The sequence below is a fragment of the Cetorhinus maximus genome, chromosome 1, assembly GCF_964194155.1.
Source record: "Cetorhinus maximus chromosome 1, sCetMax3.hap1.1, whole genome shotgun sequence".
In the NCBI taxonomy this organism is placed as follows: domain Eukaryota; kingdom Metazoa; phylum Chordata; class Chondrichthyes; order Lamniformes; family Cetorhinidae; genus Cetorhinus; species Cetorhinus maximus.
The window spans coordinates 47676418-47687789 of NC_135879.1; the positions used below are offsets into that span (position 1 = coordinate 47676418).

At 45.2% G+C, this 11372-nt stretch overlaps 1 long non-coding RNA gene across 1 annotated transcript; it reads right to left on the reverse strand.

Annotated features, from left to right (window-relative positions):
- Window positions 1-4761: 4761 nt before the first annotated feature.
- On the reverse strand, window positions 4762-10982 carry LOC144683515 (uncharacterized). Its single transcript, XR_013577286.1, has 3 exons — window positions 10893-10982; window positions 9865-9952; window positions 4762-4880 (listed from the first exon to the last, which is right to left on the reverse strand). It is a non-coding gene; the product is annotated as an uncharacterized LOC144683515 (long non-coding RNA).
- Window positions 10983-11372: the final 390 nt, after the last annotated feature.

The following is an 11372-nucleotide window of genomic DNA, read 5'->3' on the forward strand; positions in this document are numbered from 1 at the left end:
CTCTTCACAGAGATTATGTGCACTCCCTTCAGCCAGACAGGTGTCAGGCGTTCCCAGATGCAATGTGACGACTCAGCTCAAAGTTAGACAACCCTGAACTTGTGACTACTGCAGGAAGAATGGTATCTTCACAAAGTTGGTGGACAGCAATGTTTGTCCCTTCGCCTTCACTCTCTAGCAGGTTCTGATGCAGCTTGCAAATGGTGTTCTCTAGAGGCCACATCAGCCTTTAGGCTTGCACTGGAATCAGAATGTGCCGAGGACCAATGCAATAGGAACAAATGTGTGATGAGCCTGAACAGGACTCCTCATAAGCCCAGACCTGTACCCTTGAGGGCTTCATGTTGTCTGATTATTTTGGACTTCGCAGGAGCAAGGTCTGGCCATGAGGACACACTGCTTATATGTCAGAAGAGGCATCTCAATGTTATGCAGCCAAGTGTCTGACCTCATCATTCTCAAGTGTGCCACCTTCATTCTTGCATTGTGATTAATGAAACTGCCAGATGAGAGTGTGCCACAGCCCACTGAGTCATCTGTACATGCTGTCACACCAGTGGGATTTCATCGGGTCCCTTGTCCCAAGTGTAATGTTTATCCCTCACCAACAAGATAACACATCGTGTGTGGCTGCATTGGTCACGATGGATCTCACTGAGGAGCCATGCCAGATCGAAGGCATGCAGCCATCATCACACTCACGATCGTCCATTTACTCGTGCTGCAACTGGGATGTTGGATGAATGTGTGAGGATGCAGCAGTTTCTGACATCTGAGGCCGGAAACACCTGCTTCAGGTAGCACATCATCTCAGGATTAACACATGCCCTTAAGACATCCCCATCCTTCAAAGTATCAGGGCGATGTGAGCAAGCTGTGCAATGATGCACTGTTGTCTGGAAGTTCATGGCTGAAATTAGAGGAGTAGCAATGATCATCTTCATGCTGTCTTCAGGCCCATGATGGAGGGGACTTGTTCAGGAGTGTCCTCAATGCATCTCGTCATCCTCCTCCTGGAATTTTCTGGCAATGAGGGCCTTACAAGCACACCTGCCTCACCTGGCCAGTGCAATGGCCTCTTCTTCTGGCTCCTTGGCTTCCAGGACCTCATCACCCTCGTTTCCTTCAACTTTCTCCTCATCGAAGGAGGCGTGCAGCACTTCCATCTCCTCATTAACCAGGTCTTCCCCCCCCCTTTGCATCGCCAAGTTGTGTAGTGTGCAGCAAGCCATGATGATGCGTGAGACCCTCTGGGGAGTGCGCTAGAGTGCTCTGTCAGATCTGTCCAGGCATTGCAATCACATTTTCAGGATCCCAAAGTCCAGGTTGTGGCATAAGCCTCGTTATACCTTCTCTGAGCCGGAGTCTGAGGCTGCCGCACGGCTGTCATCAGCCACGTCCTTAATGGGTGTTAATTGTCCCCAAGGAGCCAATCCTGCATCCTGCGTGGTCCTGGAAGATGTCAGGGATCTGTGACCTCCTGATGATGTAGGAGTCGTGGATGCTTCCGGGGTATCTTGCGCAAACATGCAGACCAGCTTAACACTGAGGGAATGGAAGTTGCGGTTGACGTACTAGACTGCTTGTTGCCAGGGAGATTGAAGGGCTACATGAGTGCAGTCGATGGCACCCTGCACCTGTGGGAATCCATAAATCTCAGCAAAACCCAGTGCTCTTGTGGCCTGGCTCACCTGATCTCTGTTGAAGCTGACAAAATTGTGTGCCTTGACAAAAATGGCATCTGTGACCTCCTGGATGCATTTTTGGGCGGAGGCTTGTGAAATCCCGCACAGGTCCCCAGTGGAGCCCTGGAAGGAGCCACTGCCATTGAAGTTGAGTGCAGCGGTAACTTTCACTGCCACTGGCAGTGGATGCTCTTCACAAGATTCCACGGTTTCAAAGAAAAGAATTTTTACCATACAAAAGTCAACAAAGCAAACACTAAATACTATCTATTCTATGCTCTAACATCAGAATTAACACAAGTTAAACATGAATTACAGGCAAATTGTGGTTGAATGTAAACTATAAATTGCACGTTAAATGGTAGATGCAACTAATACACATCTTACGAATTAGCTCAGCAGTCCACTCAGATTGTAGTGATCACACTCAGTCACAAAATCTTTTAAACTCTGTCTTCCTCACGAGGAATTTCAGCTCCTCCTTCTAGGAGCTAGTCTGATCCTCAGCCGACAGCAGCGCACAACTAACCCGAATTCCACAGGAACAGTCTTCAGCACAAATGGTACCCATCTGCAGAACCTCCTGAACTCAATCTGGATGGTGCAGATCCACCAACTGTTATCTTCAAGTAACAGAAACAACTGCAGCAACTTATTCTCTTTGTTTATTTTCAGCTTCTAGATCCAGCCTCTTCTTCAGCTTGTCTGTTCTACTCCAGTGGACTCAACAACTGCTACTGCATAGCCTGGACTGATCTGTGTCCTTTTATATCTTTCAACAAGGTTTAGTTTTGATTTCCCAAAGTCAGCTTGCTCCTGATTTCCTTAGAGACTGGGAAATTGAATTTAATTTTGAAGTCAAGGATCCCTGCTTCCTTTTTCAGTTCAGCTTATGTTTTGGGGTAGAGCCTGCCTCAAAAACATACCAATTATGTTTTAAAATATAGATTCCCTCACAGTGTACTTTGTGGTTTTGCCACTGTCTGATGGCGAATCGCTGGAAACTAGTAATTTTGGCATCAAGGCCTATTGACAGTTTCTGATCAATCTTGGTCTTCTGTTGCAACACTAGACTAGCTGTTGGTCTGAGATCTTTGCTGGTCTCTGGGTTTGATTTGGCCCAGCTCAGTATGGATATACGCATTGCTTTTCTGGTGCCGATGTAACCATTCCGGTGATTCTCAAGGACCCACTCCAATATATGCTTCTCAAGATCGGGTCAGTGGCTGATCCCTGTTCTGATGGCACATTTGATCTTGGGCATCTTCTTCAAGGCAGATTCCTTCTTTTCAGTTTTTCATGAATATCGAACTCCATTGTTGCAGCACAGCTATTTGACAAGTTAGCAAATGTTATGACTTATAGCTTGAAAGCAGCTTTGTACTTCATCCTTTTTGCTGGTGGACTCATTTTGTTCATCACGTGCCATGCCATGTGCGGTCTGCTGTGCGTAAGTGTGTCTTAAACTCTCGCACATCTTCGCAACACATATCTGCTGTTTGATCCCATGCGCCGATTTATAACTTAAAATAGGTAAAACATGCACTTCTGGGATTACTTCTGCAAGCATAGCAGTTTGTGGCAGAAAAGGGAGGTGGGCGGGGTGTGGTCGACTTATACACTGACTATGCGCAAAAGCTTGATCTTTGGAGGTGAAATGATTGGGTTAGTTATATGCTTGGCTGACTTATACACTGCAAACTACAGTATTTAGCAAATGGACTAGTAAGAGTCATTATGTAGGAAAGATTTGAAGGAGGAAGAGGAAGGAAGGGAATATCAATGTTGAGTGGTTTAAAAATTGAAGGAAGTCATCTGAAAGACTGGCACAGGACAGAGAGATATGAAAAGGACTATTAGTGAAGGATCGGGCAGATCACATATGATGATGATCGTGGCACACGTTAATTCCTTCAAAACCCCAAAAAGAGATTAACTACCATAGTTATTTATTGCATTGCAGTTTGTGGGACCTTGCTGTGTGTAAATTGGCTACTTTGTTTGTCTATAAAACAACAATGATTCCACAATAGAAGCAGTTCTTCGGCTGTAAAGTGCTTTGAAAAAGGGGAAGATTCTGTATAAATGCAACTTACGGCAATCACAGTATCTTGTGGTGCCTCACTAGTTCTATGCATGATTCAGCTAAAGGTGTACAAAATTATGAGGGGAATAGATAAAGTGGACAGGATAAGATTGCTTCCCTTGGTGGAGAATTCTAGAACCAGGGGATATAGATTCAAGATAAGTGGCAGAAGGTGTAGGGGGGACATGAAGAAGAACTTTTTTACACAGAGGGTAGTGGGTGTCTGGAATTCGCTGCCCAAGTTGGTGGTAGAGGCAGAAACTCTAAACTCTTTTAAAAAGTACCTGGATCTGCACCTTAAGTACTGTAAGCTGCAGGGCTATGGGCTGGGTGCAAGAAGGTGGGATTAGAAAGGGCACCTGGGTGTCCTCGGGCTGGCATGGACAAGGTAGGCCAAATGGCCTCCTCCTGTGCTGTAACTTTTCTATGGTTCTATGGTTCTAAATAAATATCAGCTTTATAGCGTTATATTTTCAAAGGAGGCAGGAGGCAGCATATTAAATGCTGTAATGAGAGGTAAGTGTTTACCATGGCTGTATGAATCCACACACTTAGTACACATAAGAGCATAGGTTTTGGTATGCAATTCTCTCTACATTTAGTAACCGTCGCTGGGAATTACTCCAATTCCTTTGACAGAAACTCCCTTGTACACATAAACAGGGGCCGGGATTTTCCAGCCCCGACGTGGTGGGACCCGCTGCAGGTGATTCGGCAGCCCAGCCAAAAGCCCATTGACTTTCGGCTGGACCAGATGGTCCTGACGGCAGGCAGGGCCAGAAAATCCCGTCCAGGGTTTCTGCAGCTGCACTTCGGGCAAAGCTTTGGTGGCAGAGTGGAAGAAAACACTTCAATTAGGATTCTGATATGGCCTTAAGGCAGAGGCAAAGTGGGGGGAGAAAATCCTAACCATATCACACTCCAGAGCCTAGTCTGAAGTGAAGGGTGTACCTAACTCCCACTCCTCCATATCCCCCGACACTTACATGCATGTGCTGTTGTGGGTGTAGTACCAACATCTTCGTATTGTCCTCCTGGTCACTGTTTGAAGATTTAAGGCTGTCTTTGGGGTCCATGTTCAAAATACAGAATGGTCTATGCAGCAAAAACTGAAAGTAGAGAGGGGTCTCAGTGGGGTTCGTCAGCCTCGAGCCACGTGTCGTCAACATTTCTCTTTGAATCTGGATGGAGATAAGGATGGGATATGGTCAAGAAGCGACTGAAGGCACATGATAGAAAGGCAATGGGCCCTGACAACATTCCAGCAATAGAATTGAAGACTTGTGCTCCAGAACTTGCCACACCCCTAGCCAAGCTGTTCCAGTACAGCTACAACACTGGCATCTACCCAACTATGTGGAAAATTGCCCAGAAATGTCCTGTACACAAAAAGCAGGACAAATCCAACCCGACCAATTACCGCCCCATCAGTCTACTCTCAATCGTCAGTAAAGTAATGGAAGGGTCATCAACAGTGCTACCAAGTGGCACTTGCTTCACAATAACCTGCTCACTGATGCTCAGTTTGGGTTCTGCCAACGCCACTCAGCTCCTGACCTCATTACAGCCTTGGTTCAAACATGAACAAAAGAGCTGAACTCCTGAGGTGAGATGAGAGTGACTGCCCTTGACATCAAGGCAGCATTTGACAGAGTGTGGCATCAAGGAGCCCTAGCAAAAGTGAAGTCAATGGGAATCAGAAGGAAAACTCTCCACTGGTTGGAGTCATACCTAGCACAAAGGAAGATGGTTGTGGTTGTTGGAGGTCAATCATCTCAGTCCCAGGACATCACTGCAGGAATTCCTCAAGGTAGTGTCCTCGGCTCAACCATCTTCAGCTGTTTCATCAATGACCTTCTTTCCATCATAAGGTCAGAAGTGGAGACATTCGCTGGTGACTACACAAGATTCAGCACCATTCGAGTTTCCATAGATACTGAAACAGTCCATGTCCAAATGCAGCAAGACCTGGACAATATCCAGGCTTGGGCTGACAAATGGTAAGTAACATTTGCGCCACACAAATGCCAGGCAATGACCACCTCCAACAAGAGAGAACCTAACCATCGCCCCCTTGACATTCAATGGCATGACCATCGCTGAAGCCCCCCCTATCAACATCCTGGGGGCTTAGCATTGACCAGAAGCTGAACTGGACTAGCTATATAAATACTGTGGCTACAAGAGCAAGTCAGAGGCTAGGAATCCTGTAGCAAGAATCTCACCTCCTGACTCCCCAAAGCTGTCCATCATCTACAAGGCACAAGTCAGGAGTATGATAGAAGACTCTCCACTTGCCTGGATGAGTGCAGCTCCAACAACACTTGAAGTTTGACACCATCCAGGACAAAGCAGCTCGCTTGATTGGTACCCCATCCACAAACATTCATACCATCCACCACCAATGTATAGTGGCAGCAGTGTATACTATCTACAAGATGCACTGCAGAAGCTCACCAAGCCTCTTTGGACAGCGCCTTCCAAAGCCTTGGCCACTGCCATCTAGAAGGACAAGGGCAGCGGACACATGGGAACACCACTATCTGGAAGTTCCCCTCCAAGCCATTCACCATCCTGCCCTAGAAATATATCACTGTTCCTTCACTGTCGCTGGGTCAAAATCCTGGAACTCCCTCCCTAACAGCACTATGAGTGTTCCTACACCACATGGATTGCAGCGGTTCAAGAAAGCAGCTCACCATCATATTCTCAAGGGCAATTAGGGATAGGCCATAAATGCTGGCCTAGCCAGCAACACCCACATCCTGAGAATGAATTTAAAAAATTGTTAGTATGCAGATACAGCAAATGATTAGGAAGGTAAATGGACTGTTGTTGTTTATTGCAAGGAGAATAGAATATAAAAATAGGGATGTTTTGCTACAGTTATACAGGGCATTGGTGAGATCACATCTTGAACTGTGTACTGTTTTGGTATCCTTATTTAAGAAGGTATATGAATAAGTTAGAAGCAGTTCAGAGAAGGTTCGCTCTACTGATACCTGAGACAGGGGAGGTTATCATACAAGCAAAGGTTGGACAGACTGGGCCTGTATCCATTGGAGTTTAGAAGAATAAGAGGTGATCTAATTGAAACATATAAGCTCCTGAGGGGACTTGACAGGGTGGGTCCTGAAAGGATATTTCCCCTTGTGGGAGAAACAAGAACTAGGGGACACATCAAAGTAAGCGGTCTCCTATTTGAGACAGAGATGAGAAGACATTTTTTTCTCTCAGAGGGTCATGAACCTTCAGAACTCTCTTCCCCAGAGAGCAGTGGAGGCAGATTCATTAAATATTTTTAAGGCAGAGGTAGATAGATTCTTGACCAACAAGAGAGTCAAAGTTTATTGAGGGTAGGTGGAATGTGGAGTTGAATGTCAAGTTAGTCATGATCTTATTGAATGGCGGAGCAGGCTCGAGGGCCCAAATGGCCTACACCTGCTCCTAATTCATATATTCATGTATATGCTTGTATGAATACATAATAAAAATAGGAAGTGCTGGAAATACTCAGCAGGTCTTGCAGCATCAGCAGTGAGAGAAACAGAGTTAACATTTCAAGTCGAATATGACTCTTCTTCGGAATTGAAAGAGAATAAGTCGGATGAGTTAGGTTAAGCTTTGATTAGGATTTACAATGCACTGACAGAGTGGTGGAAGCAGATTCAATAGCAGACTTCATAAGGGAATCAGATTGTTAAGAAATAGAGATAGTTTAAGTAAATTATATTTGTATTTGGAGGTGTTGGGAATGGGTTTTAGCTTTAAAATTTAAGTTTGATTTGTATTTCTGTATCTGTGTGTTACGAAAAGGTCAAATTGAGTTTTAGTTTCACTTTAAAAAGGTGCCTGCATTTCTAATGAGTTTTATGACTCCTAAAGAGAAGTTAACCAAACACAACAGCAGAAAACTGGCTGTTGCCTAGCAACAGTTGTCAAGAGAGGAAGTCCCTCCCACAGACACACACAGAAAAACTAAAGAAACAGCAGTTTTAAGTTCAGTTTGAAGCCAAGACCCCAGAGAGACTGGACACTAGGAGAGGGAACTGCAGATTTCCCAAAAGAATCAAAAGGTCCCAAGGCCAAAGGGGTGAGACAGAAACAGGGGTAAGTCTCAAGCGGACCTTCTATCAAAGGAAGGACAGGAACCTGGAAAAGGTCCTGTTAAGTGAAGTTAAGAGTGAGGGGCAGAGAGAAAGGCTCCAAGCTTCAGATTTAAAGAGACCAAAGCTACAGAAAGCAGATTTAAAGTGAGAACAGCTTGCAAGAGGCAAGAAGGTCCAAAGAGACAACTGAAGGTCTGTAACACTTTGCTATGGGAAGGTGAAGCAGTGGTACTGTTGACAGTTGAGTCAGTAAGAGAGAGTACTTGGAAGACAGCTTGAATGCATGTGGCGACCCTGGAAAGAGGAGCATCAGAAGGAAAGTTTGAAACCCTGGAGGTGAACCCTTGCGGAAGGCATCTGCGAGAAAGCATCGGTTTGGGAGAAGATTCCAAGGTGAGGTCTTGGAGAGTGGTGATTGGAAACCCTTGTGTGAAAGACGGAGTGCAGTGAGACTGGTTGGCTCTTGGTGTGACAAATGTCTGTGGCGGGTGGAGGGGGTGGCGTGCGAAGTTGCAGAGAAATCCATAGCATCTGGTTGAGGTGGCATCTGCCACATAGTTTCAGAATGCGATGTGTCTGACCACGAGGTGCCTACTGGTTTACATGAACTGTGTATTTACTGTGAACATTGAAGTATAAGATGGCTTTTGTAACTTGTGTTATCCTTACAAATCTGTATATATCTGTAAAGGTATAGGTGTGGGTGAAGGAATATTGTAATTAGTTCATCTTTCCTTGTTGAACAAATGTTTTATTCTTTTGTTAAAAGTTTATCAGCTGACTCCTGTGACTCTGTTCAGAAGCTACTCTCCGCATATCTAAACAAACGAATAAGAGTTAGGATCTATCAAGCTGGGTTCCACTCTGGGACCAGGCTTGTCTCGGGGTAACCTCAGCTGGGATCATAACAAGATAAATGCTTGAAGGAGAAAAAAGATGCAGGGATACAGTTAGTTGTCATTTAATGTTGCCTCGTTTCGCTTTAACATTGCTAAATTAATGAGGCCTGTAATCTTATTGTTGAGATTCGTTTTAACGTCAGCACTGTAGGTTTACCTACACCACATGGACTGCAGCGGTTCAGGAAGACAGCTCACCACCATCTTCTCAAGGGCAATTAGGGATGGGCAATAAATGCTGGCCCAGCCAGTGAAGCCCACATCCCGTGAGTGAAAATTAAAAAAAATTCCTGCTTGAACCAATTGGCGCAATTTTGGAGCGACCTCTCCCTTCCCCAACCTCAAAGTTGTGGCCTTGCACCCCCTCCCCAACCCACCCTCTTGCCGAACCTCTCTGATTCACCCTCTCGCTGCTTCCCTCTCCTGAACCTACCTTCCCATTGAAGATCCAGATCCAATCCAAAGCCCTGTCTTCGGGAGCATTTAAAAAAGAAACGTGGATTGTAGCAGCCCCAGTGAGGCACTTCTGCACCATCAGGACCCACACTTCCACAATATCAGAGCTCCAGCTTCGGATCAGAGCTGGATCCTCAACTAAAGAAGTTTTAAAATAGGACTGGAGCAAATATGGAGGGGTGAGGCATGGACGAAGTTGTAATTGGGGATAGAGATTTTGAATCTTGATAGGCTAGCAATGATGGATGCAGTTTATAAAGGGTAAAACATGGGGACTGATATGTTAAAAGTAGATCACGGAGGAGGTGACTAAAGTGTGAGCAAGGAATGGATGGTCTGTGTTGCGCTAGCAGAATAGAGGTATATTGGGGAGGGAGAAATTCAGCCAACGTTCTTGTTCTGGGAAGTGCATGTGACAGCATTGTGTGAGGATAAGATCAGCCTTAGCCAATCAGTTAAGTGGCATGAGTCAAAGAAAAATCACTTGGCTAAGATGGAAGAGACCTTACCCAATAGGCACTCACTGAACTGTATCCCAGCAAGAAATCAGGGCCTTTGATGGGAAGAGTACAATTTTTCTACAAAAGGGAGACTCATCCAGAGATCTGAGTCAATGTTGGATTCATCACTCCGCCTTCCAGTCCATCTGGGATCAAGTCACTTGCAGCTGCATAAAACGAAAGGTCTTCATCGTCATCATCCATCTGGACTCTTAACCTGCGCATGGAAAGTTTGTGAGTACAAGAACCTCCTATTGTTTTCTGCAGCCTGTAAATTCATGTTCTGTGAGGCCCCTGGGTTCCGAATTCCCCTCAAACTCTAAACGGCCCTCATATGTACCCCTGTACCCACTCCTGGTTTCAGTATTCCTTACCTCCTGTATGCCACTTGTGTTCCTTGTAATTCGTGTATACTTTACATTCTAGAACTTAAAGAGCTGGTAGTAAACTCCAAGTTTCTGATTGGAAGCGTATCATTAAGTGTCAGACAGGGCATCATTGAAGGGAGGAGGTAATAAATGGGTCTCAAACCTATAGCTGGTGTGTTGTCGACTGTGCTTTGCCCCTGATGGGCTCCAGGGTCTTGTTTTTTGAGTCAGTTGAGCTGCTCTCCCAAAGGACTCAGTGGGTAAAGACACCAGGGGACACCTGAGCCATATGGATCATGAAGATTCTAGGTCTGGGCTAGTTTTACTGAACTCAGCAGGACATGAAAGGCAGTAAGGTAATTATAAAATTTATTTTTGTCTAAAATTGTGTTGTAGGTCACAATCAAGTTCAGTGTCCTGGTTGGTAAGGGGAAAGATTGGCCAGGCCTTGACTAGAAAGTACAAGTATGTGGACATCAAGTGAGGAGAGAAATTGGTTCTGCTATGATGACCCCCTGCCATTAGTGCTCACACATAAAGAATGGCCACTTCAGGATGGTCATACAGGGAGCTCCTACTATCTGAGGAAATAATACTTTCAGAGGAGAAAGCGGAAATAGTAGGGTGAGGAGAGGGGGGACAGGCAAAACTTATCCTTAGGCTGTTGTCATACACCTCCTGAGAAGCAGACTTGGCACACTTCCCTCTCACCCACAGATGCACAGTGTGGAAAGACTCGAAGTAATAAAGGAGAAGGAAGTTGGGAAAAGCCAGAGTGTTTGTACTCACAAAGCAGGCTTTACAACTGCCTTGAAGTTTAAACGTAAAACCTCTGCATCATATCCTTGGGCTCGAGTCACCTTTCCAGGTACTCCGAATGCCATCTGGGGAAAATACACAAGATATAAGTGAAAGTTATTTGACTAATTGAAAATAACAATTTTATGTAGCGCTTTTACAGTTGGGACATTTTACTAAGTTAATCAGAGAAAATGTGACACTGAGTCACAAAAGCAGATTTTAGGACAGATGACCAAAGAGGGAGGTTTCAAGGAGTGCCTTAAAGGAAGAGAGTGGTGAATTGGTTTAGAGAGGCAATTCCAGGCTAATGTCACAGGCTGCTGAAGGCATAGCTGCCAATAGTGCAGCTGTTAAAATGAGGGCCGTATTGGAGGAACACAGCTAGTTCGAAGGTTGTTAGATTGAAGGAGGTCATAGAAATAGGGAAGGGCAAGGCCAAGTGTGCATTGGAATAATCAAATCTGAATA